This window comes from Haemaphysalis longicornis, unplaced genomic scaffold, assembly GCF_048455015.1.
Source record: "Haemaphysalis longicornis isolate Haplotype H1 unplaced genomic scaffold, Haemaphysalis longicornis Haplotype H1 scaffold_41, whole genome shotgun sequence".
In the NCBI taxonomy this organism is placed as follows: domain Eukaryota; kingdom Metazoa; phylum Arthropoda; class Arachnida; order Ixodida; family Ixodidae; genus Haemaphysalis; species Haemaphysalis longicornis.
The window spans coordinates 726,640-742,536 of record NW_027526365.1 but is presented as its reverse complement, the minus strand read 5'-3'; the positions used below and the strand labels follow the sequence as shown (position 1 = coordinate 742,536).

The window sequence follows — 15,897 nt, the reverse complement described above, 5'->3', positions numbered from 1 at the left end:
CTCGTGTGAACAGACGCGGTACGGTGATTGTCGGGCAGGTCGGGCTCCATCTTCGGTTATTATCCGGTGCTTCGCCAGAGGTGTCTGACGTACTTTTGAGTTAGACGAACAACACTCGCTGTAGAGACGCAGCAAAGTCGATAACGTGTTCCTTTCTTCTTGCGGGAGCGCCGGATTCACGTCGAAGGGATGCGGAAGCTTGAAGGTATCCTCGCGTGCGCGTTCAAAGTCAGGGACTGCGATCACGTCACTAGCTTCTTGCGTTTCTTCGAGGGACGCAATTGCGGCGCCCTTGTTTAAATGCTGGTACTCCTCGCTGAAATTGGTGACCAAAACGTGGGATTTGTGTTGCTTAAACCGCGCAACGCCTCTTGCGACCGAGACACCGCGGTCGAGGAGCAACCTTTGATCACTCTCCACGACAGCGTCGACTTCAGGAGCAGCACCTTCACAGTAGACGATGATCATCAGGCTTGCGCGGGGTGGCAGGGTGACATAATCGTCGGCGATCGTTACAGCAGCACGGTGTTCGCGGTTCTGCTGCGGCGTCGTGGAGTGATCGGAGGCAAAAGTTATCGTCTTGGTCTGTAGATCAAATATTGCGCCCTTGTCCGTCAATAAGTCTATTCCGAGAATTACGTCGCGGGAGCGGTTAGGCAAAATGACGAACGATGCAGATTACGTTGTGCCGTACATGGTGACGCACGATGTGCACGTTCCACTTCGCGTCACGACGTGGCCTCCTGCTGTGCGAATGTGCGGACCGTCTCATCTGGTCATAACTTTCTTCAGCTTAGACGCAAATGGTCCGCTCATTACTGATTAGTCGGCTCCCGTGTCTATGAGGGCGACTACATCAAAGCCGTCGATGGACAGCCAAACGTCGGACGCCACTTTCCTCGAGTTTCGGGCGCCTCGGGGCGTCGTATCTCGGCTTGTACGTGTAGACGGTCGGGCAGTATGCGTCGTAGTCTTCGTCGTGTTCTCAGCGGCAGGTTTGGTCAAGTCGAGTACGCGTCGCGCCGTTTCGCTGTCGTCGTGTTCTGCAGTCAAGTCAGGGTTATATTGGGTCGTCGGGTAGAGGGAATGTCGTGAATCATGGTATTCAGCGAGTCGCTGCGTCATTGGAGGGTTTTAAATGCAGAGCATTTCAGTAACTCACGATGTAACCCGCGTTGTCCCGTCGTAGTCCGCACCGTCCTTGTCCGCACCCCTCCCCCTACACTATATAAAAGAAAATACTATCCGGCGCCAGGTTTCGATCCCTCGACCCTGCGGGCGGGGCGCAATGAGCATGGTGCTCTACCGACTGCGCCACAAAGCCGACACAGAACGGGACGCTATGAACGCGCCTTATATCGTTGACTCATTCAAATTACTGCTGACGAGCGCTCTCTCGTCAGCAGTTGCCACAACTGCAACTACATTAACGCAACGCAAACTACTTAACGTCGTGCGCCCCCGGAAATGCTCTGCATTTGATCGTGCCCCTCGCGAGGCGGATGTTTATACAGGAACTCCTACTTCTAGCCAGAGCCTTCTATACTACTAAGAGTTCGGCCATCAATGCATTTCTGCGAGCGGACGCTCAGCACGAATAGTGGTGACGTCATGCTTACAAAAACGTGACGTCTCTCATAGAAACCCGCCAGACCCGTCACCTGCGAGCGTCCGGCCCCGGCAACGACGCCGACAACGAGGCTTGCTACACGCCGGCCAAAAGATACAGTACGTCTTATCAGCGTGGGGGATTTATCAGCGTTTTCGCAGTGCGCGGAGAGTGAGCCGAGTGGGTCGTACTTCGGAGACGCCAAACCACCGCCGAGCCAGCCGAGCTGCGACCACTCCGACGACGCCTTGTTTACTTGCGATCGGTGGCTGCTGTGTTGGGGCAGCAACCGCAGCGATACCTCGCCTGTTTAGGCTCTCAAAAGACCCAGAGAAGCGGCGCGATGGTTACAGAGCATCACCGTAACGACTGGACGCCTGGAAACGTGCGGAGCTATGCGAGGTAAGTGCGCAGTTAGAAAATGATGTCTCTTGCGTGTTTCTCCACTGCTTGGTGATACGTATGACATGGTAACCACGCGCGCTTACGTCGAATTGTTAATGTGCAAACTGTGCACCGCATAATTAGGGTTGAAACAAACTGAACGTTGTAAAATACGCCTTTCGCGAGTTAATAACAAAGACGCAATTCAAATCAAGCAGGCTCGTTCGTAAGATTCCGTTGATATGAATCTTAGGGGACCGCCACCGCGCTGTCACCGAAATTTAATACAACAAAAAACTTTGTGGTGCACATTTGCGCGCTTCTTGACCGTTATGGAAGCATCATGCCGAAAGTTAAAAGCGCACTAAGCGAAAAACGAAATTGCGCTCGGTAGTCGAAACCGTCCAGGCTCCTTTTCTTACGTGCATGCATGTATCGCTGGGCGCTCACGGAGATGTCTAGAAAGTTCTGGGGGATGTCAGTGGACCTATTGGACTTTTAAAAAGTGTGATAAGTGTGGGATAATTGCTTGCCTCAAGCCTCTCGCGAGCAACGCTTTCCAGATCAATCGCAAAAGCCTTGTCTCCGCTCCCTGTGCGTATGCAATACATAACACATTGCAGACGGCTGAAGGAAACTAAGGCACGTGTTCGAGCAGTATTCGGGCGCAAACTCAAGGAAACAAATATTACACAGCGCGAAACACCGCGAACATCTTTACGTGGACGTAAATAAATATGCGTCTATCTGAACTATGCATTTCTAGCCAAACATGTAATTCAGACAGTAATGAGCCCCTCTTGCAACGTTTTGTTTCACCTGTTCCTTGGCTCAGCAGCATTCATGAGGTTGGATACTCATGCTTTTGGTGTCACATACAACTAAATCGAGACTTGTGGCCAGACTGAGAGGCCGTTGTTGCAACCAATAGATGGGACCACAATGTTTGTAGTTGAATTCAGTAACAGCGGTGCCACCGGTTTCGTGGGATGCTCAATCGTGTTTGTTTTGTCTGTATTGCTGTTTGCTTTGTTTTATGCTTGCAGTGATATGGCCTGTAGTACAGACCTCTGGGTTGCTGCAAATGCACTGTTGCAGACTGGGTGACATAAGCTATTAATGTCCTTTTTATCTTACAGTTTGATCAGCAAAGCGACTCTCCACTGCAGCCTACATTCCTATGGCCTTGGTTAGCGTCAAGTACCAGCGCAAAAAGGGCACCATCAACCTTTTTTCACGGTTAGAATGTCTGTAATGGTAAGCACAAAGTTGTCATTACATTTTTGAGGAGTCTGCACAAGTCCAGCAGAATTTTGAGCTGTCTACAAAGCCCATCGGCGTGACTAGCTTGGTTCATCTGTCCATTGGCAAACAGACATGTTGCAACAAATTAATTGAGGCACTTGTGTGCTGATGTCCTTTGAATGCATATGTTTCGTTACTTGTTGAAGACTTTTATTCCTACTTCGTGTTTCCTTCCCTTTCCCCGTGTTCCTTTCTTTGTCTTTTGACCTCCCTCCTCTGCCTTCTTCATCTTCTGTGCCACTTGAGTTTCTGAGGCATCGCTCTTTTCCAGGCTTTGAGGCTTGCTGTAGCCATTATGACCACTTTGCTAGCTCTAAGCACACGCACAAGCTCTACCTTGATATACAGAAAGAAAGTTTCTATGTTGTTTTTATAAGCCACAGTAATTTGCAGTGTAAAGGAGCCGATAGTGCGCGGCTGTCTTAAGCAACCGTCTTGAGAGTGGGTTTAGAAAATGTCTCAAATGGTCTTAAGCTGGTTTGTAACCGCACATTCTCTAAGCCATTTTTTACTCTGCCGCAGCCTCACACGCCTGCAAGCGTCCCTGTGGTCAAGCCGCAAGTCACGGACAAGCCTCCTCCAACGTAGATGTGGTATGCACACTTTCTATGGAACCTCACTAAGCATTGTGCCATGTCTGAGTAACCTCCTAAATGGATGGGGCAAGAAGTAAGCACAGAGATGCGGAACCTGCCTTTGCGTAGGCAGTTGTCAGGTTGTTCCATCCTGCTGAACAGTGGGGCTGCACAGTGATGGAAGCATCACACAGCCATTTCTGTGACCCTTTGGTGCTAGGGCATCCTGTGCGCCTTACCACTAGAAAGAGCGCAGTAACTGCTTTTTCACCCTTATACATGCTGGCGTAAAGGTTAAAATGAGAACCGATATTGTTGTGAAGATAGGTTCCCCGTGTTTTTGACGCCCTGTGGCAAAATGATGAAATATTAAAAAAAGGTGGGATGATGCTGCTCACTGACATGAAAAACTGTGTGAACTGTACCAGGTTCCTTATTAGGAATGCTAGTCATATCTTCCCAGAAGTGGGGAGTGTCCTCATCTGAGGCTGTGATGCCATTCCATCCTCACTTAAAATAGACTGCAAAGAGCAAGCATGATGGTTGCACTGGTGAGGATTGGTTGTGGAATGTCTGGAGTGCAGAGCGTGAATGAGTGGTGGGACATTACCTACCAGGCTGGGTTCACACAGGCACAGATTTTGGGACAAGTACCCAAGTAATGCATTAAAAAATGGCAGGCAGTAGAATGTTGCTAATGACTTAGCTCGAATGACCTAACCAAACTACCATTAGAGCTCTGTATGTCTTTTTTTATTTGAAAGTAGGTCGTGTCAGTAACACAAATAAAATATTGCAAAATTAACCACCTCATACATACAGTTCAACTTGCACCTTTCATGTTTCTTGTAAAGAGCTCACGCTGTATGGTGGAATCACATTTTTTGGATGACTCGGAGCCCACAAGAAAAATCGGTTCGAAGAGAATGAAGAAAATTCCAATAAACTATTGACATCACAAACTTTCTAATGCCTTGTGCACCAGCACCAATAAGGAACCTTCCTTCCTTTTTTTTCTACGTGAACTGCAACAGGCCCCTTAGGAAGCAACACTGGTGGCTAAAAGGCATTATTTTTTTACTTTTCAGGTTAACTTGAATGTTTATTTGTATTTTATTATCTGATATTGTCTTTGTCATTAAATTTTCTTAAAGCACTTTAGTTGCTGGGTTAATCTTATAAACAATTACAAGCAAACAAAACAGCAAGCTGTGCAGTGAGGGGTGGTGGCATTGAAAGCCTGGGACCCTTGTGAGAGTAATTTTTTAATAATCTCGCAAGCTTGATTTCAAAATTTAGCAATGGTTGAGTAAAAATAATACATAGACACCACCAGTAGTGATTGAATTGTGTTCTGAAAAGCCGTATAGGTTCCCAGAATTTTCAAATCGAAGGCCCTGTTGATATAGACAACCTCTCGTTTGTCAAATTGGGAGGGGGAGTGTGAAGAAGCTTGGTTAATATGGTAACCTCCAACTGGGCTTAACAGTGAACAAGTATATGTAAATGCATTCTGTGCGTGCACTTTGTGCCTACTCCTTGCAAATCTTTGTGCTTAAGAAATTCTCTGCTGCAGGGTGCAGCACTACTTTGGCCAGACCCCAAGGTACAGGAACCTGCACCAGACCCAGAATGGTATGCTTTTACGGTGTCTTATTACACCGTGTGAATAATATAGCAGTACAGCTGAGAGCATAAATATTAGCTTGCTTTTTTCCCTCAAGCAAGATGTGATGCGACATTCAACTGTTGCTTTTAATTCCTTCTTTCTGATATTATTGCGTTGTAAATACTTTAAGGCCTGTCCCTTAGACCTATCAACTGATAAAATAGAATGACATGCACAAATAGTAGAGTGGAAGAGGACTTTCGGCCCATAACTGCTAGTGAACACAATCTGCATTCCAAACCCACTCCAATATCGTCTTCCTGCATAGTGCTTTGGCATCTGAGCTGTGGAAGTTTCTTGTTGAATGCAGGAACACCGGCAGCTCGTAAAATTACCTGGAAGTGAATTTCTGGAGCCCTTACGTATGTGGGAATTCTGCACTTCTCCAAGGGAAATTAGTTGTTTTATTTACAGTGCAAGTAAAACCTCAGTCTATTTCTGGCGTTCAGCATCAGGCACCCTCCCCACCAATTCTGAAATTATCACGGGATGTTGAAGTAGTGGTTTTCAGTTTGGTATGATAGCATCTTGATCTTTGAACTTGTGGGTCTTTTTTAGTTTCTGGTGTGTGCAAGTTCCAGAGCTGCCATGCACCCACTTTTGCCAGAGTAAGGCGTGGCATGGCAAAAAAACATAGCCAATAAATGCACATGGGACTCGGTGATTTGTTCACACCCTGTTTAGCGAAAAGACCAGAGTCCAGCACCTTTTGGGTGCACCATCGAACAGAAGACGTTTATTAACACATAACCAAAGGCAAAAGTAGAACACCATGCTTGCAGTCAGCCCATTTGCAGGGTAGCATCTGGGCCAATCTTGTGTGCGCGTATGTGCCCTTGTCCGAGGGGCAGCCAACTAACTACTACTTTTCCCAATGTCCTCCCACCTGTGACAGCATTTACACTATTTCAAGCTGTGCTGTCCTAAGACTCAAGAACAAAGTAGGTCAATTTGTGAACTAGTGAAATTGTCGCATCACTCTACGTGTAATATATTCCTTATATCAATCTACGTGTAATATATTCCTTGTTGCTAAACTCCTTTCATTGTCTTTCTCAAGATGTTTGCTAACTCAGGCCTCTGAAAGGTTGAAACTTTGTCTGCAATGGCTTCTTCACTGCTCTCTGCTTTCCTGAGTTCGCCGTCCTTAGTAGTCATGTCTTCTTTGCATTCCTCGACAGCTCACTTAGACTTGTTTGCCTCGATTCTTCTGACCCGTCTTACGCATGGCCAGGGTCCTATTCTCCAAGAGGTGCAGCTTGTTCCACTTCTTCAGAGGCAGCTGCAAATCCCTGGGCTTAACAACTATAGAAATAGGGTCCTGCATTATTGCAGTGCCTTCGCTGTTCGTCTTTTGTGAATCCTCACTGCTTGCGACACTTATGTTTTTGTTGCGCTCCTTGGCTTCAACTACATGTTTAACAGTTGAGTACGAATTTCCTAGGTGAACTTTCCAACAGTGCTTCTGCGTGTCCTACTTCAAGAACAGCATTGTCTACAAAGCAGCTTTTGTGGCCCAGTGGCCAATCAAAAGGTGATGAGTTTATGTTGCTCGCTTCATCAAAATTCTTGCAGGACGTCGAAATAACAGTTGGTCGTCAAGCAGTGGGACAGTCTTTGTATTCAACGGGTTGCGTGCACTGTTTCTCTGTAGGCTTGGAAAAGGGAACCAGTGCCCACGGATGCACAGCCTGTCTGCTTTTCACACAAAGAGGCCTCTCCATGTAGTTGCTGCTGTGGCGGAGGGCACTTGTGAGAGTGTTTTGTTAGGAGAGCCGCTTAAACTGATTTCTCGTTGATAGGCGGGGTGTCCTTGTGCTCTTCATGTACCTCTATACCAAAACTGAAGCTCTGTCGAGGGCTGGAAACATTGACAAGGGGTTGGTTTGCTCGAGCTTGTTACAGTACAGAACAGCTATCTCTGTTTAGCATTCGACAGCTCCTGCTCTTTGCTTTGGCCACCGTCAAATCACGTTTGTCTTTCAAGCTATGCCAAAACTGTGTTGCTTGATGAGGTGCTGTCATTGCGTACATTGCCCTTGTGTACAGTCGTTTTTCTTCTTTGCCTTGGATAAGGCTTCGGTTCTTGAGATGTGCGTGCTAACGTTGCTGTAATGTCATCCAGCCGTACATCGCCTTTCTTCAAGTCCTCACATAGTCATGAACAAGTGATCATGAAAATATGAACCAGTACACACAGTAGGGCAATTTCTTCCTATTCAAGTCCAATTTTTTTTTGAGGCGTGGCTTAATTCTAGTAACAAAGTTGGGAAACGTGGTTTTGCAGTTATAGCAACAGCGACCCAGTATTGGCCGTCCACAAACAGTATTTCAGTTTTGCATGTTTTGGTTCACATTTGCTTGTTCACATTTCATTTGTCCACCATTGTACGTCCTTAGCTACTGCAATGAGGTCTTCCTGGGTGCTCTTTAATGGACCTTGTGGTATCCACCCTAAAGACGTCTCACTACCATTAACCCGTTTTTAAGCCTTCGAGTCTTGCCACTTGCGACTTTCCAGTACCCTACTCCTATCAGTGTTTTGATGGTGCCATCTGATGCGACAGCATCATCGGCGAGGTAAAGGTCACTGATCCCCCATGTAAAAAGTAAAAACCCTGAACGAATTTGCACTGAATGTCAAGGGTACCTCGAGGGCTTCGACTAAGACAAACTTGTTGTGCTGGCTTGGAATAAGCAGCTCCACGCATCTTGGGGTTTTCTTGCGAGAGGGCATTTTGCCTATGTTTGTAATTTCGGACACTCTTTTCCGATGACTTTACAATGAAGGTTTTTCGCTATGCTGTCCATGACCAATGTCCACTGGCTACTACCGCCGAGAAGGCAATGAAGAAGTTGCAGCCTAGCGGAACCACTTGCCCAAACTGTCGCTGTTTGCAGCAAAACGGTATCCGTCACATGTGTCAGAGGGTTCCCAGACAGTTTATCGAACAAATGCCCGTTTTATCGAACGCCGTTTCATTGAATGCCGTTTATCGAACCACCTACGTCCGTTTTATGAAAAGTGTGGTTCGGCGGCTTTCATTGTAATTTTCGGGGTTTATTTTGTTTAACTGGCCATCGCATTAACCTAACCTGCAGTTAGCTTCAATCTACATTGTCTCTGCCGTGCATTACATACAAAAACCTGCTTATATTTGTTGGAGCATCTCTCTCGTGTTTTCGATCACCTTTGTTTCATTAGATTTTAAAATTTTTTTGCGTCTTCATTTATTGCACTCAAGCATGTACGTCCCTCTTGTTTATATGACAGAATTCAACACTATACTATAATAACAAACCTAACCGCGTGAGCAATATACTTTGGATGTGTATTTAGGTTGGTGTTGCCAAATATATCCTTCTGCCATGGTTCATCATTACGTGGTAAAAACTCTTGTCCTCCCCCAATTTTTCTAGTCACGGGGTTTGCACGTAACTCCCACGTGGACCATGTGGTCGCATTGTTTGCATCTGGAGAAATCTCGTGCCAAGAACTTCTGAAAGATTAGTGCTATATGAATGGAACACGGGAAGGAGGGGGGGGGGGGACGACAATGAAAGTAAGGCCCCAACAGAGGTGGTGGAGTCTGGGAGAACTCGTCACAAGTGAAATCGTCACAGCCAACTCGTCATATGTGAACTCATCAAAAGAGCTAGAAACACATATGTCGGAGCAGGCTTTTACTAGCAGTCCAGTTGAAAGTTTTGACACTGGACGCACAAGCGCTGATTTGATTGATTTTGGGGTTTAACGCGTCCAAGAAAGACCTCAGCAACTAGGCGCGCCATAGTTGAAGGCTCCGGATTAATTTTGACCACTTAGAAATTTTTTATGCGCGCCAAAATCTTGACACACGGGGGTTTTCGCTTTTCGCCTTCACCCAAAAAACGCCCACCGCGGCCGGTATACAACCCATGACCTTGGGCTTAGCACCACAGCGTAGAGTCATTAACACCGCCTTATCCCTTGAGCCAACACGACGGGGTTGCTCAAGTGCCAAGAAATGAGTTACATAAACACACGCGGGGAAAGTAATGATGTGGCGATACAAATCCGGACTATGAAAAACTGAGACGCATATCAGGGCATTATAGCGTATATGCTACAATGGCGTGTATGCTGTGGATCAGATGGGGGAATATACAGAGACGGAGAGTCGTTATAAAAGATCCGCCTGCCCAATGAACCGAATAATAAATTGACGGAGAGAATCCCTTGCACATCCCCAAAGCATTAAAGGCATGCAAGAAATAAAATGCGTCTACTTTAACTACTACAAATTTTGGTAAATAATAGGAAACCGCTGTGGAGACAATCTTTTTGAATTACGTAGCATAGAGGAAACGAAAATAATATACAGCAGAAGGCTCAAATGAGAAGGTGAGAAAAACATTTTCGATAAAACGGCTTCGATAGAACGCCCGTCAATAAAACGGCGTTCGATAAAACGACTTCGATGAAACGGCATTCGATAAAACGCTGTTCAAAAAACTGTCCGCACCCCGTGTCAGAGTGCTGTTCACTTGGACTCCTTTTGTGACAGACTAACTGCTCCTGGGTGTCTGTTGCCAAACAACTGGTATCTTTAAGGTCACACAAGAATTTTTTATTGTCGGCAGTGACAGATTTGCCAACTCAGGAATCATGCTTTTCGATAGTCCTTGGTGCAGTGAAGTTTCTTGCAGCAACGGCTGCTTCATTCGAGTAGGTAATTTTGCTCGGGGGTTAAATTTTGTCACACCTAGTAAAGGTTGGTTTTTTGCATTGCAGAACTGGCAGCTTTGTTATTTCTGGAAATGGTGGTAAGTGCATGTAAGGGCTTTTTCTGGCGAGTAAACTCACCCAATACGGTTTCAAAGCCTCTTCACTGCTACGGACTTCTGCTGCTTCCGTGCCTCTGGACTTCTTTTTAAAAAGAGGTCCAGGAGCACCGAAAATGTGTCAGTGGACTGAGCTGCATCAGCTTCTGCTCACAGTAGTGAGGTAGCCGCTTCTTGATATCCACTGAGCAAGCACTGTACTTCTGCTTCACCCCTAGTACTTCAAAACTAACGTTTTTAACCACTTGGTCGTAGAGACGTCGCAGCAAATGTCTCTTAGCTGAATCAACAGTCTGCAGCTGTAGGAAGTGAGTTGTGGTTAATCGCAAGGTCCTTCCTTCTACAGAGTTCCTCCAGTAGATTGTCCGCTATTTGGTAGTTGCTGTCAGAAAGGGAAAGGCTGCTGATCTTGTCGTGTGCCTTCCCAACAAGGTATTTGGTGAGTTATTTGAACTTGTCAATAGTTGACAGCTGTGTGCTGTAGTTAAGTGTCTTCATACTCATTCCAAAAGGAGCGCTCGCCTTGAATCGCTCCATCGAACGTTCCTTGTGCACTCAGTGACCTTGCATTATTTATCGGGGCTTTTGCCATTTGTGGGTATTGATTTTCTTCGCTCCGACATGAGAGTTTAGCTGTGGCCACACATATGAAAACATGCCATGCTTCCACAGCTTTCCACTCGAGCTCAGAGTTGTAATCATACGCAAGTTCTTCAGTCTGTTTGTTGAGTTTCCAAAGTTCATTGTGGGTACACCGACTCAAAGGGTGGCCTGCTAGCGCTTGTGTCAATCCATTCTTGTGAGGGCTTGGGCATGGGATCAACTGAGTTCATTCACGAATGGCATGGCACACCAGTGCATTCAGGTTCGGACAGCCTAAAGCTTGTTGGCAGCTGGAAAGCATTGGGTCTGAACTGGACATATTGTAGTAGCACCGGGCTTTGGTTCAATTGCAAAGGCTGCTTCTTCAGTGGCTTTGAGGAGATGATTTGTCACGTCATTCCCAAGTTTTCAGCAACAACTTTTGTGAAAAGACAAGAACCCAGCAACCATCAGCTGCACCATTCAACAGAAGGTGTTTATTAACACATTGCCAAAGAAAAGAAAGGGATCCCGCATGCAGTTAGACTATTCGGTAGGCAGCTTCTTTGCCGATCTTCTACATAGGTATATGCCCTCGTCTGAGAGCCAGCCAACAAACTACTACTTCTTCGTACACCTTGCTGTGGGGTTCATTTCCACATCTAGTGGTATGGTTACGCCTCTTTCTAAGTCGTGGTATTTGTTTCACTTGCTGCGATGAAAAAAGCGAGAAACTTCGTTCGGGCAACATTACAGGTTCCAAACATTGCGATTTCGTCTTTCCAGTTGTTAGTGCGTTCACATTTGCCAAATATTGCATAAATATTACACCTCTGTGTAATGCAGTGGTCGTACAAATGTGCAAAAAGAGCTGCTTTGTTTCCATGTTTACCTGCACATCCTTATCGCCATTCAGCCTAGCACTTATGTAGCTGTATGTGTGTGATGCATTTTCTATAACCGTTATTACTGGGTGCCAATAAATGCTGCGGCCAATTATTGTTTCTGGCTCTTGGGGAAGCCGCTTGTGTTCCAGAGTGCTCAGGCAGCTTGCACACACAGTCGCCGTCTGTGCGAGTGACTGCTCAGTACAGAATATCTTTGTTGCACAAGCTTAGGATAGTTTGTAGATTTACAACCTCACCAGCTTCTTCGAAAGAAGCTAGTAATGGTCAATTTGAATGGCCTGTTTACAATTAAGGGATCAGAGGAGCTGGCCACGTTCTTTAAGGACAGCCACGAGCAGACGTTCAGTGTTTTCGGTCGACATTAAAGACTTGTATTACAGCTTACCCTATGGCCGACTGTTGGAGTTTATAGAACATCGACATTTATGGGATGCTCAAGTTTGAAAATTTTGTTGGTTTGACAGTGGAAGGGTTTATCGAACTGTTTTCACTTTATTTAAAGTCAACTTTCATGGATTGGTGTGACAGCATTTATCTGCCAGCAAGCAAAATGTGCATTGGGTCTTGTGTGGCTCCAGTTCTCATAGAGGTATTCTTCGGAGGTTTTGACAGACTAACATGCTATTTGAACCGCTACAGCAAAGCTAGAACAAAGTTACGTTTGTTCGCTTTGTGCACGACTACCTTGTGTTTAGAGGTGCTGTTGCCTATCAACCAAGTTGTTCTGCCACACTCAGTGCTTTCCCTCAGCATTTGCAGCCGCTCAGTTTAACCCGTGAACTTCTCCCGGACAAGACAATAAAATTCATAGACCTAAAACAACGATTCTATGATGGCTGTCCGTGTTGGCAGTACGAGCCTCGAGCATGCCAACCGTTACTTCCTTTCTCGTCTGGACACTCGAAGATTGTAAAGCGGGGTGTCGCTAACTTGTGTATTCTAAACAGCCCCAGGAAATCTTGTCCCCGCAACCCGGGAGAAAGCCTGGACTTAACTGACCTAAACCCGGCTCCCGAGCATCTCTTGATAACAGTTGTGCGCGTGACATTCTGAAAGGATGTAAGGAGGGCATCCGTGTACGGCAACAGAAAGAAGACGAGTAAACAGAAATACGCTCTCATTGCTTACAAGCATGGTGTCCTGCACGCTTATAAAGAATGATGGAAAAGCTGATAAAGTTGAACATGTTCAGTCTGCAACGCGCCCTGATAAGGTTGAAAATTTTCAGTCTGCAACACGTACACTCGACGCTCATCAATTACACTCCTTTAGGACCACTAAAAGGTGGTCGAGCTAAGCGGAAAATAGAATAACTATTGGCAAACAACAACGCAGAGTTTCTGGATGGGACCTCTAAATTTGATTAGGCAAAGTGGTGAGCTAAAAGTTACCATACTAAGAAGCAGCTGTACTAATGTGCAATAAACTGAGCAATTACAGGTGTCTTTTTGTTTTTCTTTCCAGGCTATTCCTTCAGTGGGCAAGATGTCAGAAAATGTGTCGCAGGGATTTTGGAACCGTCCCGTGCAGTTGGCCTAGATGCAATGTGGCCCTCACACAGACATAGGAGCTGGAAGCTACGGCATGAACTTGTCCTCAGAAACGGTTTCATTTGACATTGCATGATAATCTAGGACGGTGCAGACTGAAAAGAAGTTTGTGTACACTGCAGCCTTTGTTGAAACTGAAAAAAGAAATGTAAAATCACTGTGGCCTATTTGATGTCCTACAACGGCACAAGTCTCAAGCTGCTACAGTGAATTGATTAACTTTGTGCAGAGGCCGTTGTGATTAATTCCTTAAGGTTTTGCCCGCCTCCCAACAAGAAGGCTGGTAACATCTGCAAAACAGCTTACACAATTCCTGCCTGGTCTGGTCGTGCCTTACTTGTGACTTCCCAGCATTTGTGTATAATTAAAAAATAAGGAAGCCCTCAACTCAACTTGTAAGGAAAGCAAAAGTTGTTTAACGCACGTCTTTAACACGTTTTTTTAACAAGAATAACTGTTTCTTGCGTGTTCAAGATCTCAGGCAGATTGACTTTTGTTTGACTGCACTTTAAAATGTTTTAAATGATACTGCTCCCCTCTTTCGAGAAAAGTTTGTGTGCTGCTCATATTGTGCATCAAAAGCAGTCAACTGTTTCCACTGCCTTTCTGGCATGCACCTGCTCAGTATGGAGGTTATGAAAATTCAATGTAACTCTGTCTGTAGTACATAGTGCCCCTAAAGGCATTTCTGTGTTCTGTTCTGGCTTTATTCCATACTGCTCAGCAAAAGTTGCCGATTCGAATGAACCATTTTTGTCATAAACATTGTTTTTCATGGACCATTGATATTGCACAAGACTACACAACCACACAAATACACGAGTGGCTGGCTGTTGCGGCAAATCTCAAAGAACAACTGGAACTGGCAACCCACACCATGAAAGCTTTCAGCGGCTGCCTCGACCTAGGCCTCTGATCTGTTTCTGCTATCCTGTGACTGATAAAGTTTCTGTGTATCTGTGGCTGACATTGCTAATCCATGTGAGAAGAGTGGTCAGGGAAAAGGGAAATAACTTATGACATATGTACTCTGTTTACAAAAAAGTAATGTCTAAAATTAGTGGTAAGTGAATTACTGCTGGGAAATTTAGGTAGACAATGCCAATGAAAACAGTGTGTCATCATTGTTTACGGTTGCTTCCCTGCTTCAAAAAAGTAAATTTACATTTTAATTCAAAATCTACTTGAATAAAAATTACTTATAGCTTATTTTCAATAACATGAGTGCCAGTGTGACTTTCTCGGTGAAAGTTTGAATTGAAACATCTTTAGGGTCACCATTGTAAGGCACGTTTTTCATTGAAAGCTGTTCTTACAAGCTGAGAGCCAAATTAATTTATTTACAATATACCACCATTATAACGAGGCCTTTTGAACAACAAACTGGCTTCACCATAGGTGACACTTACTTCACAAGCAGATACATGTACGCTGCGGTAAGGACTATAAAACACCTCAAAAGATTTCTTATGAGGCTTTTTTCAGACGATTGCTTTATTAAATGTCATGCTATCTAGTGATACATCTGCAAGCATGTTGCACATTGTGAGAGGTGGCATATCAAAAAATGCATGACCTAACACCTACGCAATCACTGAAGAAGCACACGGCCGACAAAAATTTTGGTGAGCTCCAGTTCAGGTGAGAGTTCAGGTGAGTATAATTTGACAATTTTTGAACGGTTGTGCTCTGTGGAGAGAACGTTTAAGCCCTTCTGTTACCCTTGCAAGACTGATGAATACAGCCTTCCCCATTTAGTCTGTAAAACCAAGGTGGAACGTCTATGAAATATTTTCAGACAATTCAGAAAGGGAACTAGTTTTGTAGGGTGAGTAATGCAATATTTCACTGCACTTACGGAGATATACAGGCTGTACTGTGGTTATATCTGGAAATGAAGCACTGGTACAGTAACTTCTATTTCCGTGAAGATACAAAAAAAAACGAACGCTCTTCAATCAGCTTGCACAACATTTTAATGCATGCAAAACAATATCCACAACATACAAAACTGAATATGAAAAAACGGAAAAAAATTAACCCAGCTATTAGTCATAAACGGTCAAAATATTCGTGCACATGCATGCGTGCCGTCGGCGACGATCAAGGCTCGCCAAACGTAAAAACTTGGTATTCAAGTTCGTCTATTTGACAAGGCGCTCTTACAATATACAGTGCTGGGTCACGGTTTATAACAAAAGGTAGCACGAAACCTGTTCCTCAAACTATTCGTTCCTTATCTAACAAGTGAACGGACGCTTGGGCATGCAATTTCTCGACGAGGCAATCGACAGGTTAAGCGACAAACTTCGTCAAGTGTTGCGATCATTACCAACACGGCCAAAATGTTCCGTGCGCGTTGAACAAGCCTTATTTGGGGCTAAATAAAGCTACGTGACCCTGAGCACTCGCTAAACGCTGGGAAAAAAATGCTGAACAACACCGCTACGTTACCGAGTAACAGCAACTTCTTTGGCACAAACCAGGCGCC

General features: G+C 45.1%; 1 long non-coding RNA gene across 1 annotated transcript; it reads left to right on the top strand.

The window, feature by feature from the left end:
• Positions 1-1,621: 1,621 nt before the first annotated feature.
• Positions 1,622-15,557, top strand: LOC144137587 (uncharacterized). The gene is made up of 5 exons (XR_013315690.1): positions 1,622-2,011; positions 3,133-3,250; positions 3,821-3,891; positions 5,450-5,508; positions 13,321-15,557. It is a non-coding gene; the product is annotated as an uncharacterized LOC144137587 (long non-coding RNA).
• The last annotated feature ends 340 nt before the right edge of the window (positions 15,558-15,897 follow it).